The following is a 25,038-nucleotide window of genomic DNA, read 5'->3' as shown; positions in this document are numbered from 1 at the left end:
ATTGATCCACTCCTTCAGTCACCTCCCCCACAAAATTTCCAAAATGTTTCTATACAATGGTGTGAACGATAACCCCCAAAGGGAGCGACCGATTTGGTCGCAAATTAGCTCATCATATTCTTCCTTCTACCGATTGGGTTCGAATATGGACTATGGCGATCCACTCCTTCGAGTACCTTACACACAAAAAGTGAAGTTTTTAATTTTTTTCAGCAAAAGTTTGAATGGGAAATTTACTTATTACAAGTTATTGGTATATATCAGTGATTTGGTATAGCCCCCACCCACATTACGGTACCTACAGATTCCACGAATTGTAAAGCACACTTGTGATACGAAATCAAAATACTTTATATACGGTATAATAGTGGTGATTGATTTTTTTATGGGCGGAGGCTGAAGGTATATCTCCGTCAGCACTGGTACTTTCTTACTTGCTGTTTGGTCAATTTGGAAAATATCACCTAAAGAGATGTTTGAATGCTTTTGGTATTTTTCTTAAAACATATTTTAAAATAACGTGTCGCAATAATATAAAATAAATTCCGTGGAAAACTAATGCTCAAGGCAAGTGGTGTAGGGCATCGCATTATCGGCCCCGTCCGTCTATAGCCCTCTCTTACTTGTTTTTTTTATGTCGCAATGACATGTCTCAATCATATCCGTAGAAAATTAGTGCCCAGAGGAAGCGGTGTAGGAATTCACGACGATAGCCCTCTCTTGAAGCAAATTTAAAATTAATTTAATTTGGTTTCATTTTGTTTGGGGGGCGGAGGGGTTTGGTGGAACTATGTTGACAAAGGACTCATTGTAATAAATACAACATAATCTTACAATTTATTGTCATTGGATTATTTGTTATTTCTATTGCAAAGTAAATTCAATCTTCTTCGAATTTTTGTTTTTATCTTATCTTCGACATCGTATGACCAATTTTACCGCTTTCTTATTTGCTCTTAGCAATGAATGTCCAACTTTTGTGCTTATATCATTATTGGTTTTGAATATCAGACACTCCAAGATAAGACAAACTAATGATTTTTTCCAAACAGAGCAAAGTTTCCTCATAGACTTCCAAATGTACGTCCGTCATAGTTGTTCTAAAGTTTTTCTCTTTGTTTCAAGAAGAATATTAGATTGGGTAACATAAATAGGGGAAAAAGAAAGGATATTTTGAAAATATAAATTATTGCCAATGGAATGCAGAAATGCAATTAACTGCGTAGATAAAAATATTTGGGCTTAAAATGTATTTCATTTGAAAAAATCGTTACAGCGGAAATGTCATGCTGAGTAGTAACGGTATAGAAAATCAGACAATTAGCTCTAACTGACTTTTTATACCGTCCACCATAAAATGGGGAACTTTGTCATTCCGTTTATAGCACATCGAAATACTCGTCAAAGACCCTATAAAGTATATATATTCTTGATCAGCATAAAATTATATGTCGATATAATCATGTCCGTCTGTTCGTCCGTCTGTTGAAATCAAGATACAGCTCGCAATATTTCCGGTACAGCTTTATAATTTGGTACAGAAGTTTCTACTACTCATAGGATGTTTAATAAATATTGAAAATGGACTGCTTCGGTCCTCGTTTTGAAATGGCCCCAATAGAACGATACCGCCCGATTTTTTGGTATTTGCAAGGCTTTGACCTCATTATCACACCAAAAAAGGCTGCAAGCTGTATTTTGCTTGCAGGCATTTCAACTTCGAAGATGGGTCATAACGAATCAAGTTTTTGAATAGCCCTATATAACGTACCGCCCGATTTCAGGTATTTTGAATTTTTTAGCTAAATTTTTACCGAATAAGCTATAATTTAGCATTTATCCAAAAAATGCGGACATAAATCCATGTTTTAGAATAGTCCACTTATAACGGTAAGACTAGGGTTAGGTATAAGCAGGTCTTCCAGCTTATTTGTTTTTACATAATAAATTACATTTCTCTGGACCAAATTTTTCCTACAATACCCCAAAACGTAACCAACTCTAATATATGTACTTGTATTTTATAGTGCGATTGTGTATTATAATCGGTCATGTCTGCACTTAGTTTGCATCATGTCCTAAAACCCATAATTTATGGCAATATTTTTCAAACAAATCGATTCTTATCGTTTTTAACTTTATGCAGAGAAACAGAAACCAACAAATACACACACACTAACACATAGAAAACAAAAGTTATCATGGCCAATCGCCCCTAACTACAAAAAGAGCAGCAGCAGTAACAATTTCTCTAGCCAATTCCTCAATTGTGGTAAAGGTTCGTTTGCACTTCTTTAGAGTGCAACGGCAGAGAACTTTGGAAAATTTAATATTTTCTTTATTAGTTTGTTGAAGAGCAAGTTGTTTTTAATGATGCCAATTGCCAGAAATGTTCCATTTTTTCGTTCGTTAGGTTTTACCATTCTTGTGTTTGTTGTTGTGGTAATAGAAGGAAGTGCATGAGTATTGAAAGTTAGAACAAAAGAAAGCAAGTAACTTCTACAGATGGGAAAAGTTTTCTAAAATATTTGCTCTAGTATAGGTAACATAAAACTCACAGAGGATACAGTAACGTGTGATAACCCAGCTAGCATTTGGAAGTGACTTACTCACTTCCTCTACCAAAAGTAATCGCTTTCTGAACTTCTTTTCTATAAAAGAGCGATACTTTATCATTTTACAATAACAAAGGTATTACTGTTCAAATTAGATCGATCTGCAAGAACTACCTAGTGTCACAGAAGAAGATGAAAATTCTGCATTTGATTGTTTACACAAACAATTTACATTGTTTTACTATTTCTTCTCGTGAGAGAGATAAGTTGAGAGTTTTACAGCTACTCCAAGTATTTGCAAATATCAACAATAAGAAAAATATCAGTCAGTTTAATATTGTAAGTGCGAAAGGTTCGTGGAAAAGTGAAATTGAAAAAATTAAATTAATAATTTAATATTTAAACATTTATAAATTGAAATGTAAAAAAGTGCAGTGACTAAATAATTGTGAATGATAAAAAGCAGAAAAAATAATAATATGTATTGTGTATAATGTGAGTGATATTTAGATAAGAAAAAATAAATTTCATTTTCTTTATCATAGAGTGAATTTGAATATTAGAAAAAAAAAACAAAAAACGATTTTAATTTTTGTTTTTATTTATTTATTTATTTATTTATTTATTTATTTATTTATTTATTTATTTATTTATTTATTTATTTATTTATTTATTTATTTATTTATTTATTTATTTATTTATTTATTTATTTATTTATTTATTTATTTATTTATTTATTTATTTATTTATTTATTTATTTATTTATTTATTTATTTATTTATTTATTTATTTATTTATTTATGTATTTATTTATTTATTTATTTATTTATTTATTTATTTATTTATTTATTTATTTATTTATTTATTTATTTATTTATTTATTTATTTATTTATTTATTTATTTATTTATTTATTTATTTATTTATTTATTTATTTATTTATTTATTTATTTATTTATTTATTTATTTATTTATTTATTTATTTATTTATTTATTTATTTATTTATTTATTTATTTATTTATATTATTTATTTATTTATTTATTTATATTATATTATTTATTTTTTTATTTATTTATTTATTTATTTATTTATTTATTTATTTATTTATTTATTTATTTATTTATTTATTTATTTATTTATTTATTTATTTATTTATTTATTTATTTATTTATTTATTTATTTATTTATTTATTTATTTATGTATTTATTTATTTATTTATTTATTTATTTATTTATTTATTTATTTATTTATTTATTTATTTATTTATTTATTTATTTATTTATTTATTTATTTATTTATTTATTTATTTATTTATTTATTTATTTATTTATTTATTTATTTATTTATTTATTTATTTATTTATTTATTTATTTATTTATTTATTTATTGGTCATTGCCACTATTTTATGGTAAAATATACAATATCTTTCAAACAATGTACTTATTTGTCGCCTAAAGGTACTATATCCAACAAGCATTTTCTATCGCCCATTACCCGAAGCAGTCACTCCCGGGCGATAGAAACACACATCCCCGATATCGCATTCTAATTGATGTAGGCACACCGTACGGGAAGAAAAATGAACCACGCACTCGTTTCCTCATAAATGTGTCTCATGCGTTGTCTTTGAAAGAATCGCTTTAGTCCAGAGTCGAGAGTCACGATGGCGATATTTTTATGAGGAAACGAATGCGTGGTTCATTTCTTCCCGTACGGTGTGCCTACATCAATTAGAATGCGATATCGCGGATGTGTGTTTCTATCGCCCGGGAGTGACTGCTTCGGGTAATGGGCGATAGAAAATGCTTGCTGGGAATGTACCAATAGAATTAGGTAAAACAAATATAAAGACATACATTTAGATACCATTTTTTTATATTCAACATATCGCTTATTTACTCAAAGAGTGACACATCTCAAAAAATCAAACGTTGAGACAAACGAGTTTTAAGTTGCCGATTGAAATTTGACTTTCCAACTTAAAAATTTTTGTACAAAAACAAGTGGGCAAAGGCTACAGCCGGGACGGGGCCGACTATGTGATACCCTACACCACTACCCCTGTGCATAATCTTTTCATTGGTAAACATTCTTTAGGGCATACATATAGGGCATGCCCGACCTTCATCAAACCCAATATGCGTCTTCCTCTTTGGGACACCCATTAACTACAAACAATTTCGTGACGATCCGATCAAAATTGTGACCTGTAGCGTGATTACAAAAAATAGGAAAATAGGATGTATAACCTACTTTGCATCATTGTAAAGATATGATTTTATACTTTTATAGTCAGAATTTGTGATAGGTCATATCTTTTCATGAGCATTTGAACCCATGCAAAGGAAGTCTTGAAAGATCCTATCATTTCATCAGGATTTGAACCCATGCAAAGGAAGTCGTGAAAGATCAGGGCCCTATTCCTCGAAACAACTTATCGCTTTTCATTTTGCATTTATCAAAAAGTAGTTATTTTGAAAAGTGATAACCTTTTTTTGTTCCACAAAATTACTTTTCAATTTCCCTTGCACTTAGCAAATTTGTCTATCACTGTTCTTTTAGCACAGTTGTTGTGCTCTCTTGCTCAATTTTTCCGCCATATTGGTAAGTCTCTCAGTTCTCTTGCAAAGTGTGAATAATATTTGTTCCACAGAACGTTTTATCATCTTTGCATTATTTTTTACTTGGCAATAACAAATAAGACATGTAAAATTGAGACGAGCGAAAAAATGAAATGAAACTGATATTATTAAAAGTAAATAAAATAAAATAAAATAAAATAAAATAAAATAAAATAAAATGAAATAAAATTAAATTAAACTGAAATAAAATGAAACAAACTAAAATAATATAATATAAAATAAAATAAAATAAAATAAAATAAAAAAAAAAAATAATATAAAATAAAATAAAATTAAACGAAATAAATGAAATTAAATTAAAATAAAGTAAAATAAGATCAAATAAAATAAAATGAAGTAAAATAAAAAATAAAATAGAATAAAATAAAATAAAACAAAATAAAATAAAGTGAAATAAAATAAAATTAAGTGAAATAAAGTAAAATAAAATGAAATAAAGGAAAATAAAATAAAATGAAATAAAATAAAATTAAATAAAATTAAGAAATAAAATAAAACAAAATAAATTAATATGAAATAAAAATAAAATAATTTTAATAAAGATTAAATAATAATTAATAAATAAATAAATAAATCAAATGAAGTAAAATAAAATAAAAAATAAAATGAAATAAAATAAAAAAAATAAAACAATATAAATCGAAGGGAAATAAAATAAAATTAAAGTTAAAAAATAAATAAAATAAAGTAAAATAAAATTAAGTGAAATAAAATAATCTAAAATAAAATGAAGGGAAATACAAATAAAATAATATACAATAAACTTAAGCGAAATCAAACAAGTAAAAAGCGTTATGTTCGGCATAGAGTAATTAGTTTTCTTTCTCCACAAAGTAGAGAAGTTACTTGTCAAATTATAACTAATTCGTTCTAGAAATGTATCTAAAAACCTTAAAATAGCTGAAATCGGACGGTACTGCTATATGGAGGCTATAAAAAAACGTAGACCTATATCCATAATTTTGTGTGGAGACGTTTCTTGGTGATTGACTGAATTATAGCTAATTCGGCCTGGAAATGTAGCTAATAACCACAAATTAGCTGAAATATGGCGGTATATGGGGGCTATAATAAAAGATGGGCCTATGTCGGTAAGTTTTGGAAGCATATTAAAACTAATTCGTTCTGAAAATGTAGCTAAAAGCCTTAAAATAGCTGAAATCGACGGTACTGCTATATGGGGGCTATAACAAAGCTCAACTTCCAACTTGATTTAAGACACGTGTGAACAGCATTTCATCCCTCTATCTCAACTCGTTCGGAAGATAGCGTGATTACAACAGACGGACGGATGTGGTTAAATCAACTTAGAATTTTACGCTGATCAAAAATATATGTATATACCTTATAGGGTCGCAAATGATTATTTGGATGAGTTACAAATGAAATATTATGGTGGAGGGTATAGTAATAAATAAAAATAGTCTCTCAAATAGAGTTTAATCTAAATGTAAAATCGAGAAACATCGATTTGTGAGGTTGTTCGCAGGGTGGGTGAGAGTTCGAAGTAGGATGGTTGATTCAGAGGGTAGAAGTTCGGAAAAATCTTTACAATTTCTTGTCATAACCGTGTTTTCAGTATTTCCGAACAAAATCTCGCTTTAACAATGTACATTGGCAAAGAGAACGTTTACCTCGCAAATTTAAGGCAAACTTATCAAAATTTGATCTGCAAAATCAAAATGCAGAGTTTTCTGTGAACGAAAGAGCAAATTTTTTTGCAAAATCTTAGCAAAATACGCTTTGCCGTTACAACTTTTCACTTAGCAGAAATGACGTTTGTGGAACAGAAGTCAAAAAAAGAGCTACATTATTTTGAAAAGTAAGGAAACTCACTTTATAATTAACAACTTATCACTTATCAAAAAATAATGGTTCTGTGGAACACTTAACTTTGAGCATTGTCAAAAATATTGATAAGTGCAAAATGAAAAGTTGATAAGTTGTTTCGTGGAATAGGGCCCAGATCTTTTCATCAGCATTTGAACCCATTCAATCGATTCAATAGAGATGAAGTTTGTGTTTTTATTTATAAACATTTTTCTAAATTTATGTATACGATTCATTATTTACAATTGACTTGATGTTGTCGGATGATGATGTTGTAAAAGTTGTCTTACATTTGCTGTGTATCAGACAAGTACAACTTCTAAACAATTGGTGTTTTACGAAGCTCGAAGCGTAGTTAAGACTCTGCAAAAAAAGGAAGTCATCAATCATCGAGCTGCACTCTTTCATATTATAAGACAAGGATGTCAGTTCTAGGATGTATGATGCAAATACATATATTTTGTAAAAAGTTTTAATTAGTACTCTGTTCTTACGGCTTTCTTGCAATTGTTTGCTTGAATACGATTTCAAGTACATGTAGTGTCTGTCGAATCAAGATGAAACCTTGGATATGCGACTAAGTCTGACATGGAATGAAATCAATCAAATATCGCATCTCGTAGTGCAGCGGCACCAATTGCAATTTTGGACTTATACTGTTTGCTGATAAATTAATTGTAGTCACTTCATGAATTCGTATGAATTAATAAAAAGTTTGCTTGCCATGAAAATCATATTTCAACACAGCATTTTCCATTTTCCAAACAAGACATGATAATATCATACCAAAGGGTTGGTGAAAATGACATGTCAAAGCATTGGTTAAAATGACATGCCAGCATTGGTGGAAATGACATGTTTTGGATCCAAAAATGATTGGCATCTTTTGGGATCCACATTCATATAAAATTCATCGATGAAGACGCTAATATGTTATGACATGCCAGATCACCCATGATGGAATAGCGTTTTTGGCATCGAACATTTTGCTGGGTTTCTTGTTGATTAATGCCACACACATAAAAAATAAGCATTTTTTGAGTTATGCCACTATTTTAATAAATTAGCAATTGGGATAAAGGAAATATTCAGTCATTATTATTATATTAGTTAACCTCCATAGATGTATATTGATGTACATATGTGACACATGCAAGGATACCTTCCATACTGTAATATGTCATTTTCATTTATACTTTCGCTAAAAATTAAAAAAAAATAGTAAGATAGGACTTTATTCGGACGGGACCGACGATATCCTACCCCACTACCCTTGGGCATCACCAGTTTTCCACGGAATCTATTTAATATCATTGCGTAATATTTTTGCCGTCCGATAATACATACTTAAGTTGATATACATGATAACATCTCAGAAATAGTGCACATGCATATAAACAGCGTCATTTTTGGAAAAATTAGGTACAATTGTCTATATTTTATAATGGAAAGCCAGACCTTTTTGTTTTAAAAAGCAAAAAATATCAAAAGACATTTAGAAATAGCTTTTGGGCTATTTTTATCGACCAATGAATAATCGACCAATATTTCGAGGTATCACATTACATCTTACCAAAGTTAACACAAAAACTTCAAGACACAGTACGGCGCACTGTGGTTCCGCCCGTGGACAACAATCGAAAAATTTATGTCGACAAATTTGATTGCGATTGAAATAAATATTCTCTAAACACATTAAATTTTTATTATCCAGTACTATTTTTGCCAATTTACAGCGGTAATATGCCAAGTTAAGTCGAAGAAGTTGAGATTTGTATGTGGTACCTTAAAAACAAAACAAAAAAAAAAAAAAAAAAAAAAAAAAAAATCCGCAAAGCATTCGTAGTTTATGAGTGAAATTGTAAAAACATTAAGAGTTAAATCTACAATTTACAAAATGGAACTTATAGTTGATGGCATTGACAATATTCTTACGAAGAAACAAATTCGTTTTCTAAGTTTCTTAAAAATAAATTCTTTGTAAATGACTTTTTGTGCTATTTTTAATATCATTGCTATAAATTTGTGTTGAGTTTTACTAATGTTGGCCCCGTAAGGGCAAGTCCGTATTTTTATACCCTACACCACTATGTGGAAACGGTATTATAAGTTTGTTTTGGGAAAAATTCATGTAACACCGCGAAATATTTGTCGGAGACCCCCAATGTGGTATACCAATCTTCATATCTCGGCGAGATAAAGCGATTTTGAGATGTGTGTCCGTCCGTCCGTCCGTCCGTCCGTCCGTCCGTGTGTCCGTCTGTCCATTATAAATTGTAATCAAACTCCAGGCCGCAATTATGGACCGATCGTCACGAAATTTGGTATGGAGGTCGGTTTCACATCAGAATAGATCGCTATTTTAATTGGTGATGATCGTGAAATATTTAGCGGGTGAAATGGACCAAAAACATAATTTTTATCCGATTTTGTAGCTGCTCTGTAGGTCGCAATAATAGTCCGATCGCCTCGAAATTTTAAATAAGGTAAGAGTATATGACAAAGAACAAGCTTGCAAGTTGAGATGGCGATCAGATAATATTTAGAGGGTAAATGGACCACAACTTTTGTGTGAAAATTGTGAAATTTTTTAATGAACAGCTTATATCTTTGTTCCTGAAAGACACATTCCCCACTAGTGAGTAATATTTGGAAGACGATCTCTTGACCATTCAATTGATGTTAATTATGTTGATGTACGTGATCAGATAACAGAGTTACAGCCTAATATATCCAGTTTTTTGTTTGTAGTGTAATCATAAACCCGCTAGAGGTCGCAATTATAGCTCACTAGCCACGAAATTTTGCACGAGGTAAGAGTTTAGGTTGAAGAAAATGCCTATAATTTTGCATGATAATCTGATATTATTTGGCGGTTGACATAGACCATTACCTTTGGATGAAAAATATACAAATTTCTTTGTTGGTCCATATTTTCATTTCAGGAGGGCATATACTGACAAAGTAGCCTACATATGGAAAAATAACTACTGATCTTTCCCCTGATGCAAACTGCAATAATTTGTCTGCTAGATAACGCACCTACTGCATGTTATAATGTGTTTTGTGTAGAGAACCACAATTTCCTCCCATGCTACAAATTGTCTCTATCATGACAGAGAAATTTTCAGTTAGTTGTCAAATTGGATTTTAATGCAAATATTGCAGCATGGGGTCGCCTCGCCACCTATTTTATACCTCTGGATTTAGGGTAAAGGGGATACAAACAAAATACGACCAAAGATGTGTCTCATCGAAATATTGGTTTTAGACCCCAAGTATATTTGGACGAAATTCGTTTCAGACAATTTTGAGTCTATTTAGCGATGTCCGCTCATCTGTCTCTTTTAATGTCTAGCTGGCTGGTGCGCACGATAACTCTCGTACGGATCTACCGATTAGAACCAAATTTTATACTTCGTAATATTTTGCCCAAGCTTTGTTATGTTCGAATGTAGGCTATGTCGGTCCACACCTCCCCCAAAAAATTTCAAAAATGTTTTCGATAAATTGTGTGAACGATAACTGGCGGAGTTATCGTTAGTTATTTCTACCGGTATAAAATATATTTTAGATATCACAATATATGCCCACAATGGACTATTTTCTAGGCATATGTGAGGTAGAAGTGCACAATTTTGGACGATAGATCTTCAATAAACTCGCAATTTTCCCAATTAACAAATATACCAAATTGCGTGGTATATATGTATATGTATTTATTTTAGGTGTATTCCAAAAAGGAACCTGATATCCAAAGACAATTTGAAGGTGTAGCAGGTGGGGCTAATCAATGTGAATTTTCCAATTTTCGAACAATTTTTAGAAATGATAAATTATACATATATTTTTCCACAAACATCCCAGTAAAGAAAACGGGGTTTCACTTATATCAATGGATTCATATGATGTTATTTATATGTGACCTAGTTTTTATCGCCGAGTCCGAACGGCGTGTCCTAAGTTGCCACTTGTAGAGACGTTTTTCATGTCTGAAATACTCAGGAAATATCACCAACATTACTACGGGATATTTTGCCACCGTAGACAATTTGATGGGAATCGAACCCGGACATTCAGCGTGCAAGGCGGTTGCACATAGCTAATTCCTACAGGTTGCGGTGTAGGGTATCACATGGTCGGCCCGTCCGACTATAGCCTTTGCTTACTAGTTTTAAATACAGGGGAAAGTCTCTAGTTTACGATAAAAAGAAGTCCAGCTGCCACCATCTGCCACCCTGTAAGTTATTCCCCTTATACCACGCCAAAATTCCGAAAAACCCCCTGAATTGCAAGGAGGTATAGTGTTCCCTCAGAACTTAAAATGCAAAATTACAGCTAAATCGATTGGAAAATTTGGCTAAAACCGATACCAAATATCGGGAGGTACGTTTATATGGAAGCTATACCTGAACGTGGGCCTATATTGAACATTTTTTGCACGGTGGTATGTTGTTCCCTCCGAAGTCAAAATACAAAATTACAGCCAACTCGGTTAGAAAATTTGGCTAAAATCGTCAAAATGCCGACTATCGGAAGGTACGTTTATATGGGACCTATATCTAAACATGGACTTATGATGAACATTTGTTGCAAGGTGGTATGTTGTTCTCTCAGAACACAACATGCAAAATTACAGTCAAATCGATTGGAAAAATTTGGCTAAAAACATAAAAAATCGGGGGGCACCTTTAAATGGGGCTACACCCAAATGTTTTTCTCCCTTTTGGAATCGTTATAAAACTATGTTTAAAATTTCGAGCCGTTAGCTCGATTAGAACTATTTTTGACACTCCTTTCCATACAAGTGGGACCACTGTGCGGCGTTGTACTTTGCATTAACTTAAAAAACTTGGAATTTCTCTATCATGATTATAAAACTCTTCTATCATGATAACTGCAGTTCTTTGCAAACAAAACGACAAAGCAAATCAATTATATGTTAGACAGTAGTTTCGTATTCTAATCGTTTAACATTGATAGATTTTGCATCAAAGGAGAGGCAAGCAATTGGTTTTCAAATTTTAAATTTAAAACTAGAATTTATAAATTTTAAATGTAGATCAAACTATTAAATTTTGGACATTTTTCCCACAAAAATTATGGTCAATTTCGCCCCCTAAATATACCCGAACATTATCTAAATATTTTTTTCATTTTCCTTGACCAAAACTTTACTTAGTGCAAAATTTTTTCCGTATTGAACGATAAGATGCATATTACTCAAAATTTGTCATAATTTCGGCCTGTAATTTGATTACAATTTTTAAGGGACGCTCGCCGAGATATGAATTTTGGTATACCACATTGGGGGTCTACGATGAATATTTCGCGGTGTTACATGAATTTTCGGAAAAACAAAGGTATAATACCTTTTCCTCATTGTGGCGTACTGTATAATAAATAAATGAAATATTTGCAGTTCTATTTGTTTAACTACCACTGTAAAATACATTTCATTACTTCGATGTTACTTTAGAAATCAATGTTGCCGTTTCCTGGGAAAATTCGTAGAACACGTAATTATTTTAGGTAAATATTTATTGTAAAGATATACTAATACGGAAATAAAACAAGTGAGCAAAAGCTATAGTCGGGACAAGGCCGACTATGTGATACCCTACACCACCACCCATGTGCATACGATTTTCACTGGTAAACATTTCTTTTAGGGAATATTACCTGACTACCACCAAACTCAGTATGTTCATTCCCCTCTGGGACCCCCATTAGTCCCAATCAAAATTGCGAAAAATTTTTCCATTTTTTGTAAACACGCTACAGATTCTAAGGTATGGAAAAATTGGATTCATTATCGACTATTGAGATATCTCCCTTGTTTAACCATCTTCGCTTACCTACTTTGCATTAATGTAATGGTGATATTTTCTACTTCCATTGATATTGGAATACTCCTAGTAGAAGCTGATATATCCAACCAATAGGCCTTTTCCTCTGTAGGACTTTCATCAACTCTCAAAATTTCGTGACGATCCGATCAAAATTGCGAAGTATAAGGTGATTAGAAAAAAATGGAAAAATTAGATGCATAACCGACTATTGCGATATCTCCGTTATTTGGCCACCTACGCCAACCTACTTTACATCATTTTAAAGGTGGGAGTTTCTACTTTCATAGCCAGGCTTTGCTTTTGAAAAAGTCCCCAACAAAAGCTGATATTTGTCATTACAATTAAAATCGAAAAAAAATGAAAAGTTGTGTTTTATTCGCGACTATTGCGATATTGATCACTTACGACAACCTGCTTTACATCGTTATAAAGGTGCTATTTTTACTTTCATTGCCAGGTATACCCTTTATAGGAGCTGAGATATTCGGTTTGGAAGAAAACGTTGTCTTTATCTCGAAATTCATAAGTTTTTTGCCCATTCCGAGCCCTAAATATTATCCGACCATCACCAAAATCAATAGGCTTCTTCTCCTCCGGGACCCCCATCAACACCCAAAATTTGGGGACGATCCGATCAAAATAGCGACCTGTAGCGTGATTAAAAGACAGACGGACGGACGGACACACCTAGAGATCGACTCAGTCGAGACATTCATTTTCGTATATATAATTATGTGTCTGCGACCATTATTTCGAGGCGTTACAAACTTTTCAGCCAAAACCAACTTATAATACCCTCCAGGCAGCTTATATGTCGACTTTAGTGGTCATAGAATATCTACTTATTTGGTGCGAAAGCCCATATAAGATAGGATGATTCGTAAGTAATTACGGCTCCAACGATGTACCACATGTAGTGGGTAACATGATTTGAATAGACTGTTAATGAAGGTTTCATGCTATTTCGCATCCTAAAATAATTATGTATGTATGTATATAAAGAGTAAAAATTATCCATTGGAACTTTAATGGCGATCTACATAGAGACTATTCTTTAATATTACTTAACTGTACTGATTCAGAATATTTTACTCATAAGCCGATCTATGGTGGTAAAATACAAAGATATTTTGAGGAAAAAATGAAAATTGTATTATCCTTATTTTGTTATTATACCCTACACCACTATGTGGTAAGGGGTATTATGTGTTAGTGCATTTGTATGTAACATACAAAAGGAAGCGAGATAGACCCATAGTTCCTTCTAGGGATATACATAGAATCACTTTCTGAGTCGATTTATGCATGTCCGTCCGTCCGTCCGTCCGTCCGTTCGCAACATACAGGTCGCATTTGTTGACCGATTTCGCTGAAAATTGGGGAATACCATTTTTTTAGCCGTCGGAAGATCAAGTTCGAAGATGCGATATATCGGTCCACGTTTTGGTATATAATTTAACATTTAGGGTTTTTAAGTGTCAATAAACTTATATAACAAAAGTTGTGGACATAGGTCCCCGTTTTGGTATAGCCCCCATATAACGGTGCTCCCCGATTTACGGTGTTTTGATGTTTTTAGCTACATTTTCAGACCGATATAGCTATAATTTGACATTTAGGGTTCTTTAGTGTCAATAAACTTATATAACAAAAGTTGTGGACATAGGTCCACGTTTTGGTATAGCCCCCATATAACGGTACCCTCCGATTTGCGGTATTTTGACGTTTTTAGCTACATTTTCAGACCGATGTAGCTATAATTTGACATTTAGGGTTCTTAAATGTCAATAAACTTATATAACAAAAGTTGTGGACATAGGTCCACGTTTCGGTATAGCCCCCATATAACGGTACCCCCCGATTTACGGTATTTTGACAGTTTTAGCTACATTTTCAGACCGATTTAGCTATATTTTGACACTTAGGGTTCTTAAGTGTCAATAAACTTATATAACAAAAGTTGTGGACATAGGTCCACGTTTTGTTATAGCCCCCATATAACGGTACCCCCGATTTGCGGTGTTTTGACGTTTGTAGCTACATTTTCAGACCGATGTAGCTATAATTTGACATTTAAAGTTCTTAAATGTCAATAAACTTATATGACAAAACTTGTGGACATAGGTCCACGTTTTGGTATAGCCCCCATATAACGGTTCATTTAAGTTCATATTTTCGTATAGCCCAGATACCTCCGAACTAGCTGTTAATGACATTTGAAGTTCCCACGTTATGTACCGATTTTCGATATTTTGAAGATTCTAGCCAAATTTTTTAACCGAATTAGGAGTTATTTGACATTAAAGGCTCCCATCAAAAACTGTCAACATAGGTCCATGTTTTATTATAACTTCTATATAACAGTACCTCCCAATTTCTAGCCCACCAAAAATTGTCAACATACATAGTTAGATATAGGCACCATAAAAAAGGGCCTCCCGAATGAAGCATAAATGTACATAAACATTATCTGACATTTTAACGTACCCACTTAAAGTTGGGGACAGGAATGAAAAGTAATTATTCCATTTTAGTTCAGAATATTTTATGGTGGAGGGTATGAAAAGTCGGCCCGGCCGAACTTAATGCTTTTTTACTTGTTTTTTATTTTATAGGAAACGTTGAAGAAAAATGTTTCGAGTTCTTTCTTTCTTGGTCAAAATTTCGTGCAATAAGGAAGGTATTCGCTTGGAATTTTTGCCTTATGGTTTTCCTATTGCCGAATATTGTTAGATCATTATATTAAATCACAAGCAATTCCAATCGTGGCATTAAATTAAAATATATCTATATTGAATGTGACAACACTTGAAATGCTAATAATCCGGGTAATAGTGAAAATGACATCATGCCCTCTCGATTTTCCAATACGACGTATGAATTCCTTTTATTTGGTATATACTTTGTGAAATTCTATTTGGCGACCGCGATGTAGCACCTGTTGCATATTAGGGTGTCAAAAACAGTAAAATGTCCATAATTTCCAGTAAGTGAATTTACATTTTATGCGCATCCGATTTCAATGATCACCATTAAAAATTATACCATCCTATGACGTTTCAGTACCATTCATCAAGAACCGTGGATGTAGTATTGAACTCAAAAATTTTTGCGTCGAAGAACGAAATTTTGCTCGTTACAGTACTCCAAACATGCGCTTCAAAGTATGTTAAATTTCTACATACTTAGACATATTATATGAGGTGAATATGAAGTGAATTTATGTTCAATTTCATCAAACTCCCTATTTTGACTCTGCCTGCTCCCAGAATTAAAGATGCGATCTTAAGATTTGTTGCTAAGCACACTAAACACTGTGCCACGCTCACGATTTAGACGCATGCATATACGAGGGGAGTTCGGAAACTTCTTAGCCTAACACAAAAAGCGCGGTATAAACAGAAAAAAGTTAAGTGTTTTGGAAACTTTCATCTCTGTTATGAACACATGTTAAATTTTATTTCGATCTGGCAACTCCTTCATATAGAAACAGTTGTTCAAAAAAGACGCATCCGCAATTTTTTTTACAATGGAAAAATTAGAAATGCGTGCTGTCATTAAATATTTACATAAAAAAAGTTTATCGGGACAAGAAATTCATAATGATATGGTGAATGTGTTAGGTGAAAGTGCTCCTTCATATGCAACAGTTAAAAATTGGGTTGCTGAATTTAAACGTGGTCGTACAAGCATTGAAGATGAACCACGTAGTGGACGTCCAAAAACAGCAACAACAACAGAAATTGTAGCCAAAGTGCATGATATGGTATTAAATGATCGACGAATAAAAGTGCGTGAAATTGCTAATATCATGGGCATCTCAAAAGATCGAGTCCATTTAATTTTGCATGAAGAACTACAGATGAAAAAGCTTTCTGCAAGATGGGTGCCGCATTTGTTAACAGTCGATCAAAAACGCATAAGAATGAACATTGCTCAAGCTTGTTTGGATCGTTTTAAGCGAAATAAAATGGATTTTAAGCGTCGTTTCATAACTGTTGATGAGACATGGATCCACCACTATACTCCAGAGACAAAACAATGGACTGAAGCTGTAGGAAGTGCCCCAAAGAAGGCAAAAACAATGCAATCGGCTGGTAAGGTTATGGTAACGGTTTTTTGGGACTTCAAAGGTATTTTATTGATTGACTATCTGCAAAAGGGTAAAACAATAAATTCAGAGTACTATTGGAACCTTTTGGATCAATTAAATGTACAAATTCGAGAAAAACGTCCTGGCTTACAACACAAAAAAATATTTTTTCATCAAGACAACGCACCAGCGCACAAGAGTGTTTTAACAATGGCTAAAATCAACGAATTAAAGTACGAGTTGCTTGACCACCCACCTTATTCTCCTGATTTAGCTCCCAGTGACTTTTACTTGTTCCCAAATCTAAAAAAATCCTTGCTGGCAAGCGTTTTACCTCAAATGAAGATGCAATTACAGTTGTAAACCACTATTTTGAAGACCTTGAGGAAAACTATTTTAATCCAGGGATAGAATTGTTAGAAAAGCGTGGGACTAAGTGTATTGAAGTTTCAGGAGATTACATTGAAAAATAAAAATATTTTTGAAAAACTAACTATTCTCTTTCATTGATAGGCTAAGAAGTTTCCGAACCGCCCTCGTACATTAAACTAATCCAAAAAAAAACAAAATAGTTTTGATTGTATTTCCTACTTCCTCTTTTTTCCATTTGACCCAAAAACCTTATATATAACATTTTATGACGATCGGTTAACGTTAACCCATGCCAACTGAGCGATCTTTGTGCATTTTCACGAAAATTCTCTAAAGGCCGCAATTATGGTCCAATCGATGAAAAAACTTTATCAGTTCATTTTTGTGACTAAAAAACGATTTCTACAAAAATGTATGACGATCGGTTAACGACCCCCTGACCGTTCTTTATTTCCATATTACTTTGTATGGGGGCCAAAACGAATTTTCAGAACATCGCTCTACAGGCCAAAATTATTTTCCAATCGATGAAAAAAATTAGCAGTTCATTTTCGTGGCTAGAAAATGAATACTACAACAATTTATGCAAATCGGGCCAGATTTTGGTATTGCTCCAAAATGTTAATCTGGGCCCTATAATATAGCAAGTATCAAAATATGGCCCAATTTTCATAAATTTTGGTAGAAATCGTTTTTAGTCACAACAATGAACTGTTAAAGTTTTTTCATCGATTGGACCGTAATTGCGGCCTTTAGACAATTTTCGTGAATGCACCTTTGGCCCCATAAAAATTTTTGCTAAAATTTTTAACCGAACTAGCTGTAATTTGACATTTGAGGTTCTCAGTAATTGCTACACTTCTACGCCAAAAATTTTCAATACAGGCCCATGTTGTGGTCCCATATAATGGTTCCTGCCGATTTTCGGTATTTTGAGAATTAAGCTGCAATTTTTGACCAACCTACCCGTAATTTGACATTTAAGATTCCCAATGGTCACAAAACTTAACTAAAAAAAAATTATCAACATATTTCCATGTTTTGGTATTGCCCCCATATAACGGTACCACCCGATTTCAGATATTTTGACGTATGTAGTTAAATTTTCTGCCCACATTTGCTATAATTTGTGTTCGCAGTGATTAAGAATCTTCTTCACCAAAAATTATGGACATAGGCCCACGTTTTATTACAGCCCCCATACAACGGTAACATCCGATTTCAGACATTTTGATGTCAAAAATCCTGTATACCAAAATTTGTGGGTATACCCAGCAAAAAATCATTACCAAATAATGGGTTTTTATAGTACTGTTTGGTAGTCGTAATTACTTACAAAAACCTCTGCTAATCCATTTTTTTAATGAGGGCTTGTCTATGTGAATTACTTCTTATTTTATAAAAACTAGAATAAGGCCAAATTTTGGACCGAATCGGTTGATCAGTTCGAGAGTTATCGTGCTCTCCAGCCACTACATATGGTGCCATATGGGTTTTTTACACCTTTCGGGTTGATGTCTCAAGAAGTATGGAGTTGCCCCTGAAAAGACTTTTACCGTCGTTATTGAGGCAGTGAATGTAAGTTGCTTCAACAAAAATCACAGTGATTCGAGAGCAGGTCTTAAAGTGAGCTTATTCGGAATTTTGTGTGGGAGGTACCCAAAGGATTGGACAAATATAGTCCATATTCGAACCTTACCTATATCAGATAGATATATTAGGATATGTAAAAAATTTACCAAATCGGTCCGAAAATGTTTGAACTTTTGTTGGCGAGGTACCTGAAGGAGTGGACCGACATGGTTTATCTTCGAACATAAACAATGTTTGTACAAAATATTACGAAGGCCACATTTTGAACCGAATCGACAGATCCTTTCGAGAGTTATCTTGCGTTCCAACGACTACACGTGGTGTCATAGGAGTTTTTTGCACCTTTCAGGCTATTTTTTCAGAATGTATTAATTGCCCCTGATGAAACTTGTACCGTTGCTATGACAGTGAATACAAGTTGCTACAACAACTGAAATTTTCCGAAATTTTGTGTGGGATGTTCCTATCCACAAATTTATCGACAATTTGCGAACTTTTGTGGGGAAGAAATGAAGCGATAAGCCGATAGTTATCGTGCGCTCCAGCCAGCCAGACGGACATGGCTAAATCAACTCCCAATTGTCTGAAGCGGATTTCGTCCAAACATACTTGGGGTCTAAAACCATTATTTCGCCGAGCCACATTTTGCTCGTATGAAAGGGTATATACCCTCGTTAACATAAATGCTGAGGGTAGAAAAAAAATTAGGTTATATTTTAGAACAGGTGGAATTTGTTTTCAATTTCACCATACTTCACATTTATACCCTACACCACACTGTCGTAAGGGGTATTATGTCTTTGTGCATTTGTATGTAACATACAAAAGGAAACGAAATAGGCCCATAGTTCCTTTTGGGGATAAACATATGTATAATCACTTTCTGAGTCGATTTATGCATGTCCGTCCGTCCGTCTATCCATGTATTTTTGTTCGCAACGTATAGGTCTCATTTTTTGTCCGATTCAGCTGAAAATTGGGGAATATAATTTTTTTAGCCATAGGAAGAACGCTATTGCTTTTGACGAAAATCGGTTCAGATTTGGATATAGCTCCCATATATATTTTCGGCCGATTTGACGTATTTGCGGCACCAAACACGCTATGTACGTCCGATTTTGATGCAATATGAAATGTGTTACTGAATTCGGTCTAAAACTAAATGTGCAAAATTACATCGAAATCGGTTCAGATTTGGATATAGCTCACATATATATTTTCAGCCGATTTGACGTATTTGATGCACCAATCACGCTATATACGCGCAACACCAACCGTTCTTTGTTTTGTTAAAAAAACTCTCATGCCGACGGTGAGCGTGAACACACAACCCTAGGATTTGTAGTCGGACACACACGCTATGTGCCGCCGTATTCACAGCTTGTTTACATAACTTTGTAATGGGTTACATAATGACCAACGGGTCCGAATTTTTGCTGGATATGTTCACGTTTTAGAATAGCCTCCATATAGAGGTAGCACGCGAGTTCAGGTATTTTTACTTTTTTAGCTGTATTTTCAGACTAAATATGCTACTATGTGGCATTTATGGTTCCATTTAGAGCTACCCCATTAAAAATTGCGGGCATAGTTCCATGCTTTGGTATAGCCATCGTATACCGGCTCAGCCCGATTTCAGGTATTTTTAAGGTTTTATTTACATTTTCGGTCTAAATTGGGTGTAACTTAGCATTAGTGGTTTGTAACGATCAAAAAACTTTTCCACCAAAAATTGCGGAAGTAGGTCCATATTTTGGTATGACTCCATATAACGGTGTAATTGTGCACAGTATAAGTAATTTGGCCCGGAGTTCTTTGGGTTCACCTGAAAGACCGAAGAGATTCCCACGCAACCACCAAATAATACTACCGGTTTCGCTGTTAGTTACGCAGCTCATCAGACAAGTCGGTTGTGGTAGGTAATGGATATTCTTGGCAATATTTGGAATCTTATACTTATAAAGAAGTTATTGCAATACTTTAACTGCGAATATTGTAATTAAGAGAACAATCTTGCCATCGAAGTTTTATTTTTCGAATGTAATGTGTTTTTGCAGTGACGGAATTTTTAGCACAGCCTTCTATAATTGTTCATATTTCACTTGTAACTGAACCAGTAACAAGTACGATATAAGGAACAGCATTCAACATGTTTGAGAGGCATCACTGTGCTAATCGCGAATATTGTTCCCTTTACCCATAACTGGCACACTGACATACAAAAAGACCATGTTATTCAACTAATGTATCTAGGCGAAAAGGTTATTTTGCTACTTTCATTGCCTGTCATATGTAGTGTTGTGCTGTTGTTTCGTTGCCATTGCCCCCGTTATAGTTCATGGTGTTGATGTTGTTCTTATTGGCGGACCAAAGGTATGGCAGCAATAGTAGTTTTAGTTTTATAAACCTACATATGCTCGCATGTGGGTACATACATACATATGTATCTACATTTTGTTGTATTGTTTTCCTGCTACTTGCGCAACTTAGAATACAGCGTAAATTAATATTTGGTGTACGTACATACGCACTCTGTACATAGTATATGTACATATAGAAAATATATAAATATTCCCTTCTTCCATCTCTCACCATCCATTCTTCTTGTTGAATAACACTGATGAGCGAGCACCTTCAAACAACAAGTTTTTATTTCACATTTATTTGAACTCTTAGAAGTTTAGTTGTTCTCAAATAAAGATAGAGCCTTGAGTATGCTTTAGTCGATGAAGATTGGGCGAGAGGGTTACTGTTCCCATTCGCACTTGTTGTGGCAACTATGGAGCCAGTTTGCTGGTAGTTATTAGGCTATGAAAAATAGATTATCCTGATAGAGAAAGTAAAAGTACCGAGGGAAAAAAGTCATATTAAAGGAAAAACTAAAGTGATTAACATAACACACATTCTCGACATGGCGCATTTCTCTATTCTCATATCCACATTTAGTTACATACATTGTACGTATTACACACATACATATATACGTACAATGTAAAGTGAATACTCGTATATTACCGAAATAATTACCTCTTTGCCAGGCAACCTGTGAGTGCATGAAGTGGCTGAGGAAACGGAGACATGGAAAGATGAGCAATTACGGCATGGGATATGAGGTTATAATTTCATTTAGCTAATATTAAAAAATGACGATAAGCGTCAAGGGACTCATACTCGGCGTATCTAACTTTTTTCAAACTCATACACTGCCACGTATTATTATTATAATTGTAATGATGATGACGATACATATAAAAATGACACATAAAGCGGATAAGTATTTAATACGTCACACATGTTAAATTATAATAAAATTATAAGCAACATACTAGTCCATATACGAGAAGGTACGATGTTGTCTCGAAGATTTTTTTATTAGGTGATGGGGAATATTACATTAATCAAATTACTTTAAAACGACTTTAACACCAATGCAGCTATAGTAACGTTTTATATTAATAATTTAAATTTTAATATATTACGGACCATTTCACAAGTTACTTTTTGTAACTTCTAATATAGTCAAGTTAATAAGACAATCTCATGATTATGAATCTGTTCGGAAAATCCAACTTGAAAGAAATATTTACTTGAAATAACGACTGTATAGATAATTATAAAAATCCTTCGATTTTTTAAAGGTATTGCGAAAGGAGTATGGAACATGGGAAGCCACCACTTATAATTTCCACGCACAAAAAAGACATCGGAGTGCGAATAACATGAGATGTACAGGTGTTAGGATGAAATCCGATAAATTTACCAAAGGGTACCAAAGGTCTTCCTTAGAACCTTGAACAACAAAACTAACAACATCATTTTTGAAACACAAATAAGAATATATATAATTGCCAATAGATTGGATACTTCACCAGAACAAAACTTTGACACTTGGGAAGGTATATATTGCAAAACTGTGTACACGGAGAATTTTGAAGTCGTGTTTTCCACAAGCTATACCAGCATATTTTCTTACAAAGATACCACTGTTTAATTGATTTGGTTGGTATACGTGCAGGCAACCGTCTTAGCCTCAATGAGTATGTTAAATATACCGTTTTCAAAACCACACCACTCGGGTAGTGATTATTTGTTCGTTATATTGTATTGGCAACTATATCCAGCCTGATGAACTGAAAACCCTCAGAAGGACTCCCAGGCTTAGTTCGGTTGTATATGCGAAAATGTATGGAAACGTTCGTCACAGAAGTTCGTCTGTCTGTCTATTGACATCAAGATAAAGCTCGCAACGTTTTAGATAGCGCTTTGTAATTTAGTATAGAAGTTATTACTACTCCTAAGATGTTTGGTATTGGAAACAGTTAATGTATTGATTTACCCCCCGTAGAACAGTACATCCCTATTTCTGGTACTTTGAAGGTTTCAGCGTCATTATCAAGCCGAAATGGATGAAATTTGGTCTTCGATTGGACTATAAAACATACCTGAAAATAATTATCAGTATAGATAAACGTTTTCATATAGCCCACATAGAAAGATACCTCCGTATTTTCTGTATTTTGAAGGTTGTGGCTTCAATATACAAGTGAATTGACTGAAATTTTACATTAAGTCTTTAAACTTTCCACCTGGAATTTGTCGGTATAGGTCCATGTTTTTCTATATTCCCCATAGAATGGTAACTCCATATAATCGGTATTTTTTAAGTTTTAACCACATTATTCAACCGAAATATATGACATTTGGTACGCAACATCCCTTCAAATCAGACAGAATAGGTCAACTTTTTGGTATAGCCCCCCATATTAGCGTACCACCGATTTAAATTTTTTGATGATTTAGTCACATATTTCTACCGAAATGGTTGTTAATAGGAATTTTGTGTACCTAGAAGATAGAAAAATTACTCATAAAAAAATCTATCCATATCCATTCCAGGTTTTAGTCTAGCCTCCATGAACCGGTATTGCCCAGTTTCGTCAAACTTTCGAAACAAGATCAATTCGGAATATTGTAAATATTGGAACATATTTTGGAGAAAAAAAAAACAACAACGATGACACTCCATATGAGCCATTTTAAAGATTTCTGCTACATTTTCATTTTGAAGTAGAAGTAATATCCACGCAGGAAACTTGCAATATAAAGTGGTTTTCATAAGATATTCTAGCCGTCCAGGGTATAAGCTTTAAAGTGGAAGTATTTTCATAAACGAAATAAACTAATTGTTCCTATGTACTTCAATATACTTTGTGGTGGAGGGTATAAAAATTTCGGAACTTAACGCTGTTTTTGCTTGTTTCAGGTTATAACGGGAAATGTAGAGAAAATAGAGTTTCTTATATTTTTATATATTTTATTATTCTTTTTTCTTTAAAAGGGACGAATAAAATCTTTCGAACAAGCCACATATATTTTTCTAAGTCAGCTTAAAAAACAAAGATGTTTTCCCCTTGCTGTAAGCTGCTTAGAAGACCAAACATTATACCAAAAAAATAAATTAAGTAAGATTTTGAAAAATAAAAACACAAGTAAAAAGAGAAGTCCGCTTTGCCGACAGAGATATGCCCTCAGCCTGTTAAATCAGTTGACAACCGTTTAGTTTAGTGCTTTTGGACCATTATATCAAGAAGCATGGACCTGTCCATAAAAACATAATATAGCTGTAAACAGGACCTTCGTAAAAATTGCATAAGTATCCGCGAATAGACTTTAAACTGTACTTAAACACAAATGTTGAACTTTTGTTTGGGAAGTGTCCTAAGGACTAAGTTTGAACAAAATATTACGAGATCCAAAGTTTGGACCAAATCGGTTCCTTCGTTTGTAAGATATCCCACATAACGTGTTAGGGAAGGAGTAGTTGTCGTGCGCACCAGTCACTTCATATAGTGGCAGTAGGGGGTTTTTTAAAGCTTTTGGCCCATTTTCTTGGAAAATATGAATTTGCCCTTAAAAGGTTTGTACCATCTTCGAACTTAAACCTTGGACAGGCATGGCTAAAACGACTCTAATCAGCCTGAAACGGATTTCGTTCAAACACACATGGGTCTAAAACCATTATTTTGATGAGTATGAAAGTGTATATGGGCAATATTTTTGAACATTTAACATATCTAATAGATACATATCGGATATAA

The 25,038-nt window shown here is 33.4% G+C and overlaps 1 protein-coding gene across 1 annotated transcript in view; it reads right to left on the bottom strand.

Moving 5' to 3' along the window:
• Positions 1-25,038, bottom strand: part of beat-Vc (beaten path Vc) — a 533,781-nt gene that overhangs the window by 222,237 nt on the left and 286,506 nt on the right. The gene's annotated exons all lie outside the window — the stretch shown is intronic.

Source organism: Musca autumnalis, unplaced genomic scaffold, assembly GCF_047663935.1.
Source record: "Musca autumnalis isolate F117 unplaced genomic scaffold, ASM4766393v1 scaffold_1, whole genome shotgun sequence".
In the NCBI taxonomy this organism is placed as follows: domain Eukaryota; kingdom Metazoa; phylum Arthropoda; class Insecta; order Diptera; family Muscidae; genus Musca; species Musca autumnalis.
This window is presented reverse-complemented; position numbering and strand designations above follow the sequence as displayed.